Here is a 21,125-nt window from a genome sequence, read left to right on the forward strand (position 1 = left end):
TATTTTTTATAGAAACACTATATACAGCAAAAATACCAAGAAATAGACAGATTTACCGTTTACTTTTTGAAATAAAAATAAAAAAGCAACATGCATCATTCGTATTTTCAGCAGTAATATACCCAATTTAGCCATAACGTTGTTTTAATTTTAAAAATTGAAGGATGTTCTTACAATTTTCAACATATTTCACAATAAACATAGCTTATATGCTATATTAAATCAAATTACGTTAGAAAAGAAATAAAACGCGTCGCAAAAAGTATGCGATGTCGGCAGGATTCGAACCTGCGCTGGAAGATCCCAAAAAATTTCTAGTCCATCGCCTTTACCACTCGGCCACGACATCTTCACAACAGTGTAACCTTAAATTAGATATGCATAAGTAAACAGATAAAAAGCTCATCGATCTTTGAAGAAATCGCGAAATCGTATTTTTCAGATGATAATAGGATCAAAGTCAATATTTATAGTAAAAATAATGTATTCTAAATGAATTAGGTAAACACATATCAAATTTTGAAGTTTGAAAAAAATAAAATGCATCTCTCGGAAATAACCGATCATTTAAGATCGGCAATGATCGTAAAATAAATCGCGGGAAATCATTAGAGGTGCGCTCCCTTAAGAGCAGCACCAGCCTCAGTCAGTTTACTGCAGGCCTGGCCGCTGTCTCGAAATAAATATAAGTATCTTGTTTTTATACTTTTATCCGTAGTCAATGTAATAACTTTACATTGTTCATCACCATTTTATTTTGTATGTCAATTAACATCAATTCCATTTACATACTGTATATATATTTTTAACACGTGACTTTTAACATTCTCTGTCCCCCGACAGACGCCTTCCTGTCGTAGTCAGTAATTGACTGTAGGAAGTATCAAGTAGAAGTAGAAGAAGTAGAAGGAAGACCTTGTATTTGTTTTAAGACTTTCCTCTGATAACGCTCTACTTTTAGGAGGTTTGTGTGATAAAGGTTTTGGACTTAATCCCATATAGGAATCTTGGAGTTACGTAAGTATTCCAAATATTGTGTGCAACAATACGTGAGAACCCCCTTCTTGCATGCAAACCCGGGCCTAATAGGGAATAGATAGTTCTCTGTGCAGTTCTTAACCTTTCTTCTATGTTGACAGTACATGTATTTTTTCCATTTCTATCAATACCAAGATGTTTAACATTTGACACATTAGAGATTTCCTGGCCATTCAAAGTTGCTTTTACGGTATTTTATAATTGACAGTTAGAATTTCTGATTTATCCGGGTTGATTTTGACTAGGTCACGAGATGTATTAAATTCAACGAGGTCCAACATAGCTCGCAGTTCATGTGGCGAGTTTGCGAGCAGCGCGGTATCATCTGCACAAGTTGGAGTCGAGACGTTAATATTTCCAATGAAGGCTCCAAGACCACTTTCACTAACAGACTTCAAAAGATCGTTGTGATAGATTTTGTATAGCGTCGTTGACAGTTGTGCGCCTTGTTTTGTGCCTTGTTTCAGTTCAAATTAATTGGATAATTGACCCTCCCATTTTACTTTAACTGTAGATTGTCGGTATAAGTTTCGAAGAAGTAACCAGAATGGACCCTGTACGCCAATGTGGTAGAGTTTGTTAAAAAGTATTTCATGATTTACACGATCAAACGCTTTCTGAGCGTCCAGCGTTGCTAGGAATAGAGGCTTGTTTAATTCCTTATGGTGCTCCATGTCCTCGGAGATAATGAAGGCTGCACTGATAGACGAGGTTTTTTTCTGTAAACCATCTCTGTAACGGGTGTTGAATAATGTTAAATATCTTGTCAAGTCTGTTTTTGAGGATTATTTCTAAAATTTTGCAAATGTATCTGATATGACGATTCCTCGTTAGTTACCTGTAAGAAATTTATCCTTTCCTTTTTTATGTATTGGGTTTAGAATACCACATTTCATAGAGTTTGGTACATCAAGATTTTTGAAAATGTCGTTCACAATGTCAACAAGTATGGGAGTTAATTCACCTTTGGCGTATCTAAAGTGTTCACTGGAAATTCCATTCTCATCTGCTGCCTTTCCAATATTCAACGATTCGATTGCTTTCTGTACCTCAGAGTTATCGGTGTGTTCTAAAGTTTCTTGACCATTCTTGATTCGATTCTCAATAATATTGTTCTGTTTGAGTGCTAGTGTTACTTTGTTATTTTCCTGAAATTCTCTATCTTCTGGGGTTGCTAGTATCTGAAAGTGATCTTTCCAACCTGTAAAAGACTCACTCACTAAGACTGCTCGCTATTTCAATACTTTAATGCTAACTCTCTTGGATTCTGTATATCAACTAAATCACCGTGACGACAACGCCATGAACGTCACCGACGTCATCAAACAAGGCTCTGTATAAAACGCGGCATTGAGCGCAGACTGCAAATTGCAGGCTGCGTTATCGGGCCATAAAACCCTTTCAGTTATTGCCGGTTTTTAATTATCTCCCTTATGTGACGTCATGCGATGATTATCGAGTGTATCGATTGTAAACGAGAACAGAAATCTTGTTAGTAAATGTTGTTTTCAACGATGTAAATGGACAGAACATTTGCACGAAAAGATGTGTACTTACCTAATTGTTAATAATGTTTTATTTTTTTCTAATGAAATTTTGATATTCGGTTTATACTGCTGATAAAGCAGGGGTATTGTTCATCAGAGAACGTGATCGGAAGACTAAATACTGAAAATCCCACAAAACAAAACAACTAAATAAGACGTATTTTTTCTTATAGTAAGACTTTTGTAAATGATCTTTAAAAAATAATGAAACATATATTTATTTGATCACAATTATAAGTGGTGTGGATATTGTTGTTGTTCATCAGCGATCGAACGTGTAAGAGATGCATTTAATCAATTGTAAAACAAAGCCCTAAAAAATGGAATACATAACAATTGTTAAAATTTATCATTTTCTTTTCCATTGAATGGGTTTTCGTTTCGTTCACATTGAACGACATATTTATCATAAATACGAACTCTGCATAATATGCAAATTGAAATGTCTTCGCGTATATAATGAACTCTCTTTACTAATGATAAGGAGTGATACAAATCTAGCATTTTATGATCAATAAATATATATTTTTTATTTATTTAACGCAAGAATTGTTTACCCTATTTTGATTGCTTGTTTTCATGATGGTGTTTCGTACACTGCAATAACGTACTGAAATCTATACACGTAATAGCGAAGTTTACATTTGCCGGTACCCGTTAAATACTTCAGTTGCGTAGCGGTTAAATTGCACAATATTTTTAATTTATTAATAATTATTAAACACTGCATTATTATGATTACACTGGCTAATATATATACAATTGTTCCTGTAAATTCATTTCCGATAATACATTTGTTTTAATGTTAAAATATTTTATTGAAGCAAATGTTCAGTATTTTGGCTTTAAAATTTTGGCTAAAATGACTGCTTAATATGCCAAGGAGGGATGACATGGGGGTATCATAAATTGTGTTTAATTAGCAGACACTAGGCTGCAACAAGTTGTTTATGCAGGGACCCAAGTATAGGTCCCTGGGTTTATGACACCTTGTTTTCTTTGTAATTGTCTGGGCAGTATCCGATCATAACGAGATAATCGGGTAATGATGAACAAAGGTGCAATAAAACACCGGGATAAAAATGCTGCAACAAAGAGTGTCAACATTGGTGTGAACAATTAAATCAACAATTACATTATTCAAGAGAATTTATTGTATGTGTAACAAGGTAAGTTTTTTCAGACAAATAAAGTTTCATATCAGGTACAATATGTTGCGTACATAAAATCGATGGCTCTATGATAGTTGCCACCCCCCCCCCCCCGGAGAACTGCCCCCTCAAAAATTTCTCGCTGGGCGTAGAACTGCCCCCTCACTGTTTTTTAATGGGCGGAGAACTGCCCCCTCACTGTTTTTTAGTGGGCGGAGAACTGCCATCCAGCTGAAAAATAGGGGGCGGAGAAGTGCCCTCCTGTCTGAATTGAAGACCCGGAGAAGTGCCCCCTAAATAAAGAAATTGCGCGGCGAGTAAAGTCGATATGTAGATCCGAGTATTACAATGACAAAAAACGCCAATAACTTTCTTGCTAATATGATTATAAGTAAGTTAAATTTATGCAATTAATAAAAGGTAAAAAACAACAGATAAAACCTGCATCGGCATCGACGTCGCCATATTGATAATAACGTGATTTTCCCCTTTTTGCTATTAAAAAGTTATCGCGGCTGAATTATTTGATATTTTCCCCGTCAGTAAAATTAACAATTAGTATGCAATTTATTACATCCTTATGCAAGCTGAAAACAATAATTTGTTTTGTTTATTTTCTCCAATAATGGATAATTGGATGCACGTGACTTTCAATGGAGGAGTACACACATTTCGAGCTCCGTTTTTTATGGATTTAAAGTGTTTCCCAATGAGGTGTGCTCTAAATTGTTGGATATAAGGTTGACACTAGTATCGAACTGTTAATGCCTGCCAAAAATAAGACTCCTAGCAATACTGGTAGTAGAAAACCGAAGAGGAAAACAATTTCGCCAATATTAGAGGATAGCACGAGGAAATCGAGCAGCGCGGGAATTGTCGAAAACGAACACGCCGATAAAAGAAGTAAACAAACCAACACACAAGTGGACACTGGTCAGTACAACCCATCTCAATCTATTGTAACGGACTTTGGCGGACACTGGCCATATATGGCATTTTCGCAACCATACCCTGGGTACGGTCCGAGCCCCCCGCCCCCACATTCCCCGTTTGGATTTGGGCCAATGATGCAACCGCCATGGGCAACTGAAATCTTGTCCGAAATTAAGTGTATCAAAGACAAAATGAAGTCAATAGATCGTATCGAACAAACAATTAATTCCATCGCCGCGAAAGTATCTGATTTGGAAACGAAAGTAAAAGACATTGACTGCCGAGTGCAACACACAGAGACTTGTGCTCAATTTCTGGGCTCAAAACTTAATGAAAATTCCGAGGATCTCTCAAATGTGAGCTCAAAGATTAAACAGCTCAATAAATCGTGCACGCATTTAGAAGAACAGTATCGCACCCTAGAGGCACTGGAGAAGAAGACAGAGGCAAAACTTCTCGACCTGGAGACAAAATCCATGCGCGACAACCTTGTCTTCTATGGCATTCCGGAAGTCACATCAGCTGGAACTGAGGAATGTTCTAAAATTATAGCAAACGTCATCCAAGCAGTGCTGGAGATACAGGAAGAAATAAAGCTGGATTTCGCATATCGCCCAGTCATTAGGGGAAGCGCCAATGGAAACCGACCACGCCCGATCATCGTCGGTTTCCACTATAGCAAGGATCGCGATCGAATCCGCGCGGCCTCGTTCGAAGCAGCTACAAAGAACCGACTTAAGGACAAACAAATCAGCATAGGCGTACAGCTTCCAAAGGAGATCAGAGATGCCCGCAAACCACTATATGATGTAATGCGGCGCGCACAGGAAAATGGACAACGCGCTAAATTCAACGGACCCACTCTTTACATCAATGGAAGTCCGTACAAAGCTACCATGGACCACCAGTAGGGACGTCAAACGGAACATCCGATCCGCATAGCATCGTGGAATATCAACGGACTTAAACGGAAACTTAGTGACAGTGACTTTCTGGAACATGTACAAAAATTCGATATAATCTTACTTTGTGAAACATGGATAAACGACAATAACCCATTCAATTTAGATATAACAAATTTCGACAGTGAACACTTATATGGACAGAAACTTAAACGTAAGTCAGGACGATGCAGTGGTGGAATATCTGTTTATTTCAAAACATATTTAAAAAATCATTTAACCGTTGTTAGTAAAGACAAACATGGTATTGTATGGATAAAGATAGACAAATCAGTTTTTCCACACAATACTGACGTTTACATTTGTCATGCTTATCGATTACCAAGTAATTCAAAATGTGCAGATGACTTTGACTTTTTTAGAGAAATTGAATCTGAAATGTTAAAATTTGATAATTTAGGATTTACATTCATTACAGGAGACCTAAATTGTAGAACATCTAATGAATATGACTTTATAATTTTTGACAAGTATTTAGACGATTTTCAACCGATGATAACCCAAGTTAATGATAATAATTTACAACGAAACAGTAAGGATACAGTCATTGACGCTGCTGGTAAAATTCTCTTACAACTATGTCAAGCAACAGGTTTTTTAATAGCAAACGGAAGATTGGGGACTGACGATAAAGTGGGCGAATACACTTTTTGCTCTAGTAGGGGAGTAAGCGTCGTTGACTATCTTCTACTAAAACACGAAGATTTTAATTTAATTCACGATTTTTGTGTTCACGACTTTAACGAGTTCTCTGATCATGCATGTTTATCGTTCAACATAAAAACGAATATAGGTGATGTTAAAAATGTTAGGCATGAATCTAATGGAAAAGAAACGAAAACAAAACTAGTTTTTGACACTGATAAAATCCCCGTTTTTCAAAATAGACTGATCCGCGAAACTGATCTATTAAATAACCTTACCGCTTCACTGAACATACGGCCTATCGACGACGTCGTTCAGGAATTCACCGAGTTATTTATAGCTACGGTAAAACCCATATTCGGAAAGCCGATAAACTGCGCGAATTCTAGCACAGCGAAACCAAAAAAGCAAAAATGGTTCAATAAGGAATGTTATGATGAAAGAAATAATTTTAAAAGGCTGCGCAATATTTACTGCAGGGATAAAACGATAGAAAATAGAGAAAATTTAGTACTTGCGAGGTCAAAATACAATAAAACAAAAAGAAAAGTTCGCGCTACATTTAAGAAAAAAGAAGGTTGGTTTCAACATTAACAATCTTGCCAAAACTAATCCGCGCTCCTTCTGGAAATCAATTAGAAATTGTTCAACAAAAAAGGTTGATTCGGCTGATTCGCTTACAACCGACGATCTTTATAATCACTTTAGGGAAATGCTCGGTGAGCTTTTACCATCCGATAACAATCGTGAATATCAGAATATAAATATAAACGATATATTTGATAATTTATTGGACGTAGAAATATCCGAGTTAGAAATACGTTCTGCGGTAAACGCTCAAAACAACAATAAGAGTCCTGGTATAGATGAACTTACAGCAGAAATGTTTAAATCAAGTATTGATATTATAATCCCGTTTCTAAAAACGCTATACAACCGTATATTCTTTACTCACGAGTATCCAGAGTCATGGGGTAAAGGAATCATTACACCTATTTTTAAGAAAGGTGATGCAAATGACCCCAAAAATTACAGAGGTATCACATTAATTAACATACTTGGAAAAATATACTCTCAAATACTCTTGAATCGATTAAAAAACTGGTCCACACAACATGATACATTAATACCTAATCAATTTGGATTTCAAAAAGGAAAATCAATTTCTGATTGTATATTCATGTTACATTCAATTATTACAAAAGTTCTTAGCGAAAAAGAAAAACTGTATTGGGTATTTGTAGATTACCAACAATTTTTTGACCGTATTGATCATAACATGCTATGGCAAAAGCTTTTAACAGAAAATGTAAGCGGTCACTTTGTGAACGCATTAAAAGCTATGTACAACTGTGTAAAATCATGTGTACGTTATAAAAACTCACTTTCTGCATTTTTTGACTGTTCAATCGGTGTCAAACAGGGAGACCCCAGCTCTCCACTGTTAGCCATGTGTTTTATAAATGATATTATAAATAATGTTTTCCATAATAACCTCCCAGGAATTGTATGTATTGATACTCTGAAATTATTTCTTTTATTATATGCAGATGATATGGTATTGTTCGCCAAATCACCAGAAACACTAAGAATTATGTTAAAAGATGTAGAAAATTATTGCAACACATGGGGGCTGAAAATTAATGTCTCAAAAACCAAAGCTATGGTATTTGAAAGAGGAAGGGCAACAACATTTGAGTTATATATATACAATACCTTAGTCGAAACTGTAAGTTCGTTCAAATACCTTGGTATAAATTTGTTCAAAAATGGTAACTTTTACAGATCCCAAAAATTGATCGCACAACACGCATCGTTTTCATTAAGTAAATTATTTCAGATATTTGATGCAATTGATTTACCAACCCAGCAAAGAATAAAATTATTTGACTCCCTTGTTACCCCAATCCTAAATTTTTGCTCTGAGATATGGGGCTTCCATCAAGCAAAAGAAATTGAATTAATCCATACTAAATTTTTGAGATCACTTCTTGGAGTTAAAAAATCTACAAACTCATCCGCACTGTACGGAGAACTCGGTAGGATCCCTTTCCATGTATGTCGCCAAATTAATGCGCTGAAATACTGGTATAAATTGATTAATTTACATAACGATCATATCGTAAAAAAAGTGTATAACATGCTGAAGAGAGATACGCTAAGAAACAGAACTCACGACAAAAACAATTGGGTATCAAATATTAGGGAATGCCTCGAAACAAACGGTTTTGGGGAAATTTGGAATACAGAAAATTTAGATTTAACCACTCTGGAAATTGTTAAAAGGCGAATTATAGACAGTTATCATCAAACCTGGCATTTCGACGTAAACTCATCATCTAAACTTAAAACATATTCTCTCGTTAAACAAGAACTCAAATTAGAGCCATATTTGCAAAAACCTTCATGAAAATAAATACAGATTTGCTCTTGCAAGGTTTAGAACATCCTCACACAAACTTGCTATTGAAACTGGTAGATACACTAATATGCCCCTGAATGAAAGAACCTGCAGATCCTGTAACATGAACCAAATTGAAACAGAATACCACTTTTTACTTGTTTGCCCAATGTATAAGGAGCTCAGAAGGAAATATTTTAAACCTTATTACTGTCACTGGCCTACGCTAAATAAATTTGAATTCCTTCTTAAATCAACATGCAGTAACAGCTTATATAATATTGCCAAATTTATATATAATGCCGAGAAATTAAGAATAGACACTTAATAATTTACTCTTTATATACATTGTACTATTATAAACTCATGTCACTTTTCATTAACGACTACTATATGTGTAATGTTTTACTATTGTCTATAGTTAGCACTGGGATGCTAAATACTCTGTTGTATGTTCTGTTGACTGTGTACTTCTCCATGTCGATATTATTTGTTGTGCTTTGACATTGTATAATGTTTATGCAATAAATTTTGGACTTGGACTTGGACTTGGATTTCGACGGTTCAATATAATAAACCCGTATGCGGCTTTCATCAAAGGGAACAAGTGCTCAACAATTAAAGTCTGCCCGGTCTACCAATTAAAAGATTAAAAGATCGCGGTGCTTATCGTTAACGGTAACACGTTCGCAGCCTGCCTACCGGTAATTAGCTGCAAATGAAAGCAAACTGAAACCGATTTCGTTTTTGAAAATGCACGACATTTTTTGCTCAAAATGCAAACTGTTTTCCGTCAAATGTATAAAATGCAACATAGACTGTCAAATCACTATAGTAGCGGATCCGTAGTCTAGTGGTAACAAACTGGCTTCGCAATCCAGAGATCGCTGGTTCGATCCCCCGCTGCACCAAACCTACTAACTCGTCTTTCGCATGAAACGTTAAACCGAGGTGCAGTGTACTAGGTGCTATACACCGGGCACTAAAAGACCCAGGGTCACCTCTGGAACGGGGTGTCTTCTGTATCTTGCACTATCCCCCGTAACCAACTAACACGACTTTCTGGTGGCGATGGCCATATGGGAGACAATCCCGGTGCACTCGATAAAAAACAACAACAACAACAAATCACTATAAGGATTTCATTAATTATGGAGTTCATTAGAAGTCAGAGAGGCGCTGCTAAATTAATGCTATGAAGGTTTCTCGTTCACAAAGAAGAAGGAAACCAAGTCGACGATTCGATGGGAATGTTCTCAGCGACGAAGTGAGAACTGCAAGGGAACTGTCACTTCCGACCATCCAGTAAGTTAATTATTAATAATTATAAATAAACTGTATTAGTATACAAAAAGTTCATAACCCAATGAATCCAAAACGACCCTTTTAGCTATTATAATATTAAAGAATAGTGCATTTATTGCAGTAAGTCATTAATTGAAATTTAATCCATTCAAGTCTATTGACGCATTGAGTTGCAAACGTATATAAGCATGTATTTTTTCGCTATTTTCAATTCAATCTTGTAGAGAACATTAATTCCGATAAAATAATTTCTTTCGTGAGTACTTCAGCGGTATATGTACTCAGTTGCACGCCTATATTTAGTTACGACACATGTTCTGTATTGACACGCACGCGTTTCCTGCGTGGACCCGACTATGTTTCGCGCTCTTATTAAAACACGACTTTTACATGACATTCATGTACAGTGATGCGGACGATAAATGGAAATATACTTGTGCTGAAATTACATTGTTACCGGATAAAATGTGTACGAGTATAACGTAAAATTACCCGTAAGTATTGTTTTCATTAAGTATTCGCCATAAGTAAATTATTGCTCACCATTTGCATTTTACATTTCATCGGAAACCATTTATGTTTGAGTAACTGTTTGCGGTAAAAAGGTGTGATGATGATGCCCGACATTTCATGTTAATTGAAGTGGACGCTTCTCCGCCTAATGAATTATTGTGAGGAGGTAGATCTCCGCCTGCTTAATTCTGACAGGGGGGGGGGGCAGTTCTCCGCCCCTAAAGATTTAATGGGAGGGCAGTTCTCCGCCCATAAAGATTTGATGGGAGGGCACCCCTCCGCCCCCTTTTAAATAAGGGGGCAGTTCTCCGCGGGGCAGTTCTCCGGGGGGCGCCTCTCCGGATACCAAAACCGATCTATTTGTTGTTTGTTTTCATCATTACTTGATTTCGTTCGTTAAATTTAATTTATTCTGAAATTAGTTCAATTGATGAGAATTTTTTAACAAAAAATGGTCGCGAAGAAGTGCCAATTATGGAGATTTTTGTCATAACCACATACCGAGCTCTTACATTGTGTTCCACTCCCGAATTCGTTGTTAGTAAAAACAAATAATAACAACAATATAATCGTTTCAAAAATGCATTTCCTTGCATGCAAATTTTGTATTTAGAAATAACTAGTAAAATTGTATTTGATATGTTGCATGATTATCATTACAAACGATGATTTTGTCAGACTTCTCTTTATGCGCTTACATGAATTCCACCTCTTTTTGCCAACCAGTGGGCGGAGTCTAAACTATGCAGGTGGGGTAAATGGACACTTCAATTCCCATTTTAAATGGTAAAGGTCATGTTCCCAAGTGGTAAAAAAACGCTCAAATCATATGCCATTAAAATATAAACGTTCGGCGCTTTTTTCAATATTTGGCATTTTAATAAAATATTAACGTTTAAAGTTTAGTGGTAACAGTGCGGGATTTGTCTTGCGACACCCAGGGTTATTAAACGGAATGTTTAATGTATTTTCACGCTTCAGTATACTAAAATGAAATATGCGAAAAGCGATAGCTTTAATAGGCGTCAATATAATTAAAAAAATGAAATATTTGTGCAACTTACGCATATACGGTAAAGTGCAAGAGACGTTGATATTATAAACGACACTGTACAATTTTCTCTCTGGCGGATTTTGTATCATCTCATTACGTCATTACGGTTAATTATAAATACGTCATTCCGTATGAAGATGTAGTGTTACGGCAATGCACGAAATACATCATAAAACCAAGAAATTACGTTTGACATCAATGGGGGTAAATAATAATGAAACAATATGTATATATTATATTATTTATGTATATATATTATGTTGTGTGTGTGTGTGTGTGTTTGTGTGTGTGTGTTAAATGTTAGATAGTTGTCACTCATACTCGATCACTAGTAACGAGTTTACAATATACATGAATACACAGTTCAATTTGAATCATGTGAGGTTGTGTTTTTCAGTTGTATGTTAATATTCCTCAAGTCATTCTCTGAACAACACCCATCCAAATTAACATTAGATGTAAATACCGTCATGAACTTCGCTTTTAATAGGGCTTTGTAGTACGTTTATTTTCAATGAAACACTGACACATTTTATCACTAATTTTTTATTACTCTAGTTTACGCATGCAATTGATAATTATGATTTTATAATTAGATGTACCATTATTTTTATTGAATTTTCTGCAAATAATTATACGGCTAATGCATAGAGCTCTTTGTTGTGTCGAATTGTCTGTCGTTCAGTCTTCAGACAATCTTAATTACTTTGATGCTAATGACGCGTTCTATTAAAATGCAAAAATATGTGTTAATGCATTCTTTTGGCACTAAATATTATATTTTTCAAATATTATTTAGCTGTTGGTTTTTTAAAGTTTCTTTTCGATTTATTGACTAAACAAGTCTCGTTATCCATATGCTTTGCGTTAGCTTTAAGCAATGCTTTTGCCTACCAGTGCATTGCGCATGCGCGAAAATCAGGAATCAAAACAATGACAATGAACTGGTCTATAACTGATTTCATTGTTTGCCTGAACATATCCGTGGAATAACTGATTAACTTTGTAATCCGTTTTACTTATCATATATTATAAATAAGACACATTTAAAACATGAATACAATATATATAGGACATATTTGAATCTTTCATTTCAAAAAAATAATAAGCGCGTAGTCGCATATAAATAAGATACATTAATGACAAAGAACAAGCCTGGGTAATTAATATTAATACTTTGCAATCATCTCCCAATTGATAACATCAACTCCATACATTTTATTCCGATGGCTAAACAACTCAATTAGTGTACAATTAGTGTACACGCTTGTCGACTAAAGGTGCGATACCCTATTAATTTACCGAAACCTTCAAGGCATTTACTATATAAATCCAATTTACCGAACTTGTTAGTTACCGAAACCTCCATAACTCTAAAAAATAAAAGTAGTAGTAAATGTTGACTTAAAGACTGAAATAATAGAAGATCTTCAGTTCCTCGCCTTAATATCAACCTGATGCCTGTTGTCTACTACTGTATCTTATCACGATATTCCGATTGTGTTTGCATCACTTAGAAATAGAAAGAGGAAGATTTAATATTATTAACGTTAATGATCTTGAGTGTAAAGAGTGTATTACTGGTTCGATTGAATCTAAATTAATTTCCTATGTGTTTGTTTTATTTATAAGATCTTTGGTCAAAGTACAACAAACGACTGTCGTTTAATACATAGAATTATTTAAACAAATAATGTCAACAAAGTCTGTAAAACGTAGCCGTTAAAGTTCACCTGCCACGGTTTTAAAAACCCATAAAACACCTTTATTTATCGAATTTAGTGCATATCTAAACTATTTCGCACCTCACTTCATTTCAAATATGGTGTTATTAGCGAGAACAAATAGAACAAAGTCGCGATTTTTCACACATTCCGATGTTCTCGCCATTTTCATTCAAACCGGAAGTGACGTCACAGGCACTCAATAACGACTCAATTACGAGCCGGCATTATAAATGGCTTCGGATGTATTATATCTTGCAACTTTAGTTAAAAAATTGTCGAAAAATGGAAGATGATAGCGATTACGATGAGTTTTCCGTTCAACCGTATATGTATGAGCCAGAATTTAGTGACAGTCAATCAGATTTTTCTGATTCTGACTCGAACAGCGAGGAAAATTTTGCCGATGCCCAAGACGACCATCGTGTTGGGAATACGGATTGGTAAATATATAATTTTGTTACATGCAGGTGTCGGCAAAAAACAAAATAAAATTATTCTTTGATTGTTATTCTACAGTACAAGCTTGTTGAATATGACTAGGTTGTATGGTCTAATTATTATAAATTAGAACGGATACTTGAACCTGTTCTGATTAGGAAGGAATGTTTGTATTGCAATTCGACGTATTTCTTTTATTTTCAGGTGTGCATGTTCATGTTGCACACCATATCGTGTGCAGAGTGAGTGCAAATGCTGCACAGAATACCCAGAGCTGATGGAAAGGATGGACGAGGCAGGGGTAAATCCTTGATGTAAATGGTCCCATCGGTGATGAAAAATCAATACATGAGTAAGTTGTCATTAATTATTAAAAATGTTTATGAAACCAGGAAAGATTGTTTGTAAAGAAAATACACTGTAGACATTAAATAACACAATGTTTTGTGTGAACTTGTCATTTGTTTTTCATACTGTAAATATGTTTTGATACACATAATAAAAATAACATAAAAAAGACAACAATTTTAATCAACATTAAAATACGCGTGTATACAAGATGACTGGGTTATCTAATTGTAAAATGAAGTATCAATTTGCTACACAATGGTTTTTGGTTACTTACAAATGCCAGTTCATTATTATTTTTCAACATTTGAAATAAAAATATAAATACAAGCTGTTTAATTTTTTTCAAAAGTACACTACAATAACAACCTGCTACAACATGATGTGAAGTTGCTTACAAAATCTGATTTCTGACATATTTTCAGTAAAATACATATTATATAATATTATATTCAAGCTGAATAAGTTTGTTAAACTGTAAACTTAAGTAAGAATCAGCTACAGCATGGCTTGTTTAATTGTCAAGTTGAAAAGTACCGTTGTTTTACTAAACTTACTAATATTTATCATAATGGTATCCTTATACATTTATAACTTCAGAGTATACAGATACATTTCATATAGAAGACTGGCTCGTTGGATTTGGCACCGTCTGAGCAAGAAGGACCGACGACCTCTTCCGTCATGCGCTGTGGCAGCTTTTCTCCAGAGATTTCCGTCCGACTCATACATTGGATTTTGCTTCGCCAGGGATGGAAACTAACGTTTTACAGTTGGTTGCCCACATGGACAACCATCTATAGTTTTTTGGTTTTCCATCGTAAGCCTTAACGCGCCCAGTACTATGTACATGTAGTGTCATGTGTAACCAATACTTTCTTTAAAAGTAATAGATAACTATACAACAAAACGGGCAACCACTAATTTCCATCCCTGTTCGCTAATTAAATTGCGAATGATGGTTGTGCACAGCCTCTGACTTCAGGATTCTGTTTGCAGATGAAGACAGGGGTGGCGGTGAAAACAGAATGTTGCCAGAGGCAGCCCTTGCATTGGCATCGCTCTTGTACTCCTCTTTCATCCTAAGCAGCTCTGCCATTAGTTCATCAACATAGTCTGAAAGTTATATTAAAATAAATTATAATTATTGATAAATTGTTCCTTCTTATTAGAGAATAATAAACAATGAATGTTTTTTGTATTGTTGTCTTCAACCATGTATTACAGAAATCTATTGCTTTAAGAAACCAAACATTTTGATAAAAGATTGCATGTAAACTCATGTATTTATTTTGATATCTTAGATAATTTCACTATCTGTTCAGAAAAAGAGACTTGTATCAAGATTATTCTAAAAACTCAACAAGTTCAAAATGCAAATACATTTAATGTTGTTTTACATTCAGAATAATCACCAGATTTTAGAATCATAATTTCTAAATTTTGTTTCAACATATTGGACAAGTTCAGGTGATTTCTGTAAGCGGTAATGTATTTTTTTATGTGCAAGAACAAAATTATTCAACAAGATAATTCAATATTTCTATCTGTGGTTATTATTTATACAATAAAATTCATTATAAATACATTACCATAAGTGCAATTCTCTTTAACTGCTTTAACCACATGGTGTCCAGCCTTGTACTTAGGATAGGAGAGTCTGTATCTTTTTCCCCCTGTCTGGTCTCAGCCTGCTTGCGGTTTGCATTTGCCACGGAATGCAAAGCAGCAAGATGTAGTCTGCAATTTAAAAGTAACATTATTTAAATGAATTACAATATGAACTGAGACACACAACAGAGGCCCCAACACTTCTGTCCTTTCCCTGTGTTTTGACAGTGAATCCCTTATGTTCTGTTGGCCGAAATACAACCGTCTGAAATGATGAACATTTTGCATTTTTCAGAAAAACACAATGCGCCCTGCTGCGCCACTTTGAAGCATATATTTGACATTTGACCTTGAAGGATAGCCTTGACCTTGACCTTTCACCACTCAAAATGTGCAGCTCCGTAAGATACACATGCATGCCAATTGTCAAGTTGCTATCTTCAATATTGCTTAAGTTATGACCAATTTTAAAGTTTTCGAACGGACTAACAGACTGACAGACGGATGAACTGATGGACAGTTCAAAAACTATATGCAACCCTTTGGGAGCATAAAAAATAGAAAGTTTCCCCATGTATAGAAACAGAAAATAACGAATAAAAACTATATCACAAGAATTGAGGATTTTTTTTCAAGCCAATGTAAATATGTAACTCCTATCACATAAAAAACAGGCTGTTTGGAAATAATTAAACACACTTATTAATAATTGACATTGTTTGGAGATTGTTAAACAAACTAATTATTAATTGACATTATTACGAACCTCAGATGTCTGTGATGACTGCGAATACACATTATCAAAATGTGATGCAGGATCACTGATCCGAACAGGCGACTGTTCACAAGACATTTCTTCACAGACATCTGGTTCTTCCACACATGATGAATATGGGTCCTACAAATAATTGTCATGTTACTTTTTATAAATTCACACAGAATAATGACAGAATGACACAAATGTTTATATCACTTAATATAAGCCAAACTATGCTATTGAACTTTGAAATAATATGTGTCGCACTCTGAGAAACTGGGCATAATGCAGGTGCGTAAAGTGTTGTCCCAGATTAGCCTGTGCAGTCCGCACAGACTAATCAGGGACGACACTTTCCGCTGGAATGGTATTTTTGTTTAAAGGGAGTCCTTTCTTACTGAAAATCTTGTTAAGACGGAAAGTGTTGTCCCTAATTAGCCTGTGCGGACTGCACAGGCTAATATGGGACGACACTTTACGCACAGGCATTATGCCTAGTTTTCTCAGAACGCGACAGATATATTGCAATGGTTTAAACATATTTTATTTCCAAAATAGGTACACAACTACAGAACATATATAGAAATACAACTGTTTTGAAAAAAGGGTAGGACCTAAAGTTCTAACAACATTATTGGTGGTCTTTCCCTGTTATGTTATTTACATTGCATATATTCGTGACGATAGCGTGATTTTGTAAAGCTGTAAGTTACATGGTCAAGATTACATATGTATTAAGAAAGCAAAATACAAGTGCGCAAGTAAAATACAAAAGAAAATCATGGTTTGTAAAGCATTGGAAATAAAACATACAGTACAACCTTGAGATAGTGAAGTCCTGTCCAGGAGAATAAACATAACTATGCGCTACAACAACATTAGGAAAAACGCTTTGTCGTCTTAATAAATATCTGAACATTTTTAAATATGAAGCAGTTGGTGTCATTATCTAACATGTCATTACCAAAAAGCGTTGTATTGCAATTTATTTGTTCAATTGCGTGTAGGGTTTCAAAAAGAGTAGTACGTTGTTCAGAAAAGCGTGGACAAATAAAAAAGAAATGATACACTGATTCAACTTCTCCAGATACGCATAAAGGTGAAGGTTGATTGATGAACAAGTGCAATTTCAAATCGCTACAGTTATTCCTTAGTCGAGCATGTAATATTGCAATCATTAGCCTTTTAGTTGTAGTGGGGATAGTCTGATCAGTTTCCTTTTTGGATTTTGAAATTGAAGGGTGCTAATTCTTAAAAGAGCTCTTCAGTGCACATAGCCATATTATCTCATTTGCATAATTTTAATATAAAAGCATGTGTTTCATTATAATTACTAAGTAAATATTTCTAATAACATGATTTTTAATTGAAAACACAATTTCTATTTTAAATAAAACTAGTTTCAGTTTGAACATTTATATTAATTTATTGATAAATACAACTTCCTTTATAATCATATGATAAAATCCACACAAGAGCATGGTGTAGGGCATAGTGAGACCTTGGGTGGGACTTGGAACTGCACCCCTTGGTTAGCTAAGCTAGGGCACTGTTCTGATAGTAATACATTTTATGATTGTTTGTTGATTTAATTGGGCTAGGAATAATCTTTTATCTTGAAACCATACTGTGTTCTACCATAATCTTGTGATATATCCAAAGATAAGGCGCTATTCAACAACCAAATAGCCATAAACTCCAAGACACTGATGGCAGTTCTGTATGGATTAATGCACAACACTGGTAACTGGTGTCAATTTGACTGGTAACCATGGACATTCTTGAAACTTAAGAAACTAAGAAGCAATCATGTGCTTTGTTATATTTAATTGAATCTAGAGAATATTATTTCAGAGAAATGCCAAGCTGTTCATTGTTTAAGAAATAATAAATTGTACAAATAATTTCAGTCCATGCACAAAACCCTTCTCAATTTACATTTTTATCTGAATAATTCAATACAGCATGCTGAATGGTGTTAGTAAATACTATTAATATTTTTATTAATACTATTCTAATTTACTTTTACAATGTCTTTTAATCATCTGTGTAATAGACAGTACTTTTTTTTATTTTGTTCAATATATCAGTATAAGAAAGTTTACATAATTATTGTTTTACCAGCACTTTGATTCTCTCATACTTTCTTATCTTATGGAAATGTTATTGAAATAAGCCCAATATTATTTGTATACTTTGAATATTTTTGGTGAGTTAGCTAGTCTTATTTATTTATCAAATGGAATGTTTTTGTCAGTTTTAAAGCTGTTCCACTGATTAACCTATTTTTCCTTATTAATAAGAGAAGTGTTTTAATTAATTGTTTGTCACTAAGCCATTAATTCAAACATGCATACAAAATATAAGAAAATTTTGAAAAATATATATTAAAAGGTAAAATAATTAGGCATATCCATACTGGGCCTAAGGCTGTACATGATCGAACCCATGTGTGCCCCAGCATTCCTTATAAACTGACTAGACTTTTAAAGTGTGGATGATATTGGAATAATCATATAAGCAGCATTTTCCAGCTACTTGGTACAGAAAGATTTCCATTTTTTGCGGATGTGTTCTGAGTGGAAGGCTCATTATCCAGAAAAACCTAATCCATCCTGTATGTTGACCATCAACAGCTCTGACATTACTCAACAATATACAGGAAATGGCCTTGAGCTAAGGTCACCTAGCTGAGAAGGACACGTATCAACCACTGCGCTTATAAGACCAACTTTATGTTATTGATAAAATATAATTTATTTAAATATAATGCATGGTTAATACTGTGAAGAAATACTTATAAGTTGTTTGCGAATTCAAATGTTTGTCAAAACAATGTGTGAGAATACTATAGTCTATAGGTCAAACAATATTTCTACAGTACAGCTTCATCTCCTTTGTATTAGCCGGGTCAGTATAAAACGCGGCATTTAGCGCAGCCTGCAAATTGCAGGCTGCGTTATCGGGCCATAAAACGCAGCCAATATAGACATCGTTGCAGTCAATATAGATATAGTTGGAAAACGCAGGCAATATAGACAAAGAAGGAATACGCAGACGATATAAAACTATAAGGCAAAACGGGTGAAATTCGAGAGAATTACCGTATCAATAAGTCGAAGGTTTTAATTAACAGTATATGTATGAAACTGGTAAAGGTCAAAACAATTATAAGACGTAAATTATCGTTTTAATCGCTAAAATGGCAGTTTAATTATAAACGCATTGAGCTTTTCTGCATCAAGAAGAAGACATAATAATATGTTTTGATTGTTTAACATAATTGTTTATGAAATAAATGTATGTAAAGTATATGTACAGATTAAACGGGTTGTTATTTTCAACGCAGCCAATGTATAGACATCGTTGCAGGCAATATAGAAATCGTTGGCAAACGCAGCCAATATAGAAATAGAAGGAATACGCAGCCAATATAGAGATAGACGGCAAAAAAGTTCGAGAATGACTGTATCAATAAGGTTTTTATTTATGGGTCCAAACAATTTTAAAACTTATCGTTTTTTATCGCTATAATGGCAGTAAATGTATACAAATTTTATTATTTTGTGTATCAAGTTGAAGACATCATAATTTGATTTTATGAGCACACATGAGTAATAAAAATTGTATTAACATAATTATATAAAATGTATAAAATGTATGTGTGTATATGTATGTATAGATTGAACGAATTGTGGTTTTTTACGCAGACAATATGGACATCGCTGCAAATTGCAGACTGCGTTATCGGGCCATAAAACGTAGCCAATATAGACATCGTTGCAGTCAATATAGATATCGTCGGAAAACGCAGGCAATATAGACAAAGAAGGAAAACGCAGTCAATATAGAAACAGAAGAAAAACGCAGCCAATATAGAGAAAGAAGGCAAAAAAGTTGGAGAATTACTGTATCAATACGGTTTTTATTTATGAAAGTGGTTAAGGTCCATACAATTTTAAAACTTATCGTTTTTTATCGCTATAATGGCAGTAAAGTTATACACATTTTATTATTTTGTGTATCAAGTTGAAGACATCATAATTTGATTTTATGAGCACACATGAGTAATAAAAATTGAATTAACATAATTATATAAAATGTATAAAATGTATGTATGTATATGTATGTATAGATTGAACGAATTGTGGTTTTTAACGCAGACAATATGGACATCGCTGCAAATTGCAGACTGCGTTATCGGGCCATAAAACGCAGCCAATATAGACATCGTTGCAGTCAATATAGATATCGTTGGAAAACGCAGGCAATATAGACCAAGAAGGAAAACGCAGTCAATATAGAAACAGAAGAAAAACGCAGCCAATATAGAGAAAGAAGGCAAAAACTTATTGATGTTGTTTGTGGCTAATTTTATTTTATCGAGATTGTCTAAGTGTGAATATAAGGATGTACATCAATTACATGCCAATTAATACTTCCCTTTGAATTTCAACCCAAAAGACCCTTAATTATGCCGGGTGTTTATTTGCTCAGATGACTTCAAAGTTATTTAAATTGCATCTTAAGGAATGAAATTTCACACATATTGTTAAAGAAATTGTTATATTTTAGCGAGTAATTCTTAGTCGTATATTTATATCCGATTTTTTGTATCCATTTCATATCATTGTTATTACTTGTTCCTATAGTGTTTTCGTGTGCCGTCTAGTGAGTGTAAAAGAATGACTTTGA

At 34.5% G+C, this 21,125-nt stretch overlaps 1 long non-coding RNA gene and 1 other non-coding gene across 2 annotated transcripts; both read right to left on the reverse strand.

The window, feature by feature from the left end:
* Positions 1–267: 267 nt before the first annotated feature.
* Trnas-aga (transfer RNA serine (anticodon AGA)) lies at positions 268–349 on the reverse strand. The gene has a single exon. It is a non-coding gene; the product is annotated as a tRNA-Ser (tRNA).
* A 14,681-nt stretch (positions 350–15,030) lies between these two features.
* Positions 15,031–16,768, reverse strand: LOC127840974 (uncharacterized). Its single transcript, XR_008030650.1, has 3 exons — positions 16,440–16,768; positions 15,655–15,938; positions 15,031–15,178 (listed from the first exon to the last, which is right to left on the reverse strand). It is a non-coding gene; the product is annotated as an uncharacterized LOC127840974 (long non-coding RNA).
* Positions 16,769–21,125: the final 4,357 nt, after the last annotated feature.

Source organism: Dreissena polymorpha, chromosome 8, assembly GCF_020536995.1.
Source record: "Dreissena polymorpha isolate Duluth1 chromosome 8, UMN_Dpol_1.0, whole genome shotgun sequence".
In the NCBI taxonomy this organism is placed as follows: domain Eukaryota; kingdom Metazoa; phylum Mollusca; class Bivalvia; order Myida; family Dreissenidae; genus Dreissena; species Dreissena polymorpha.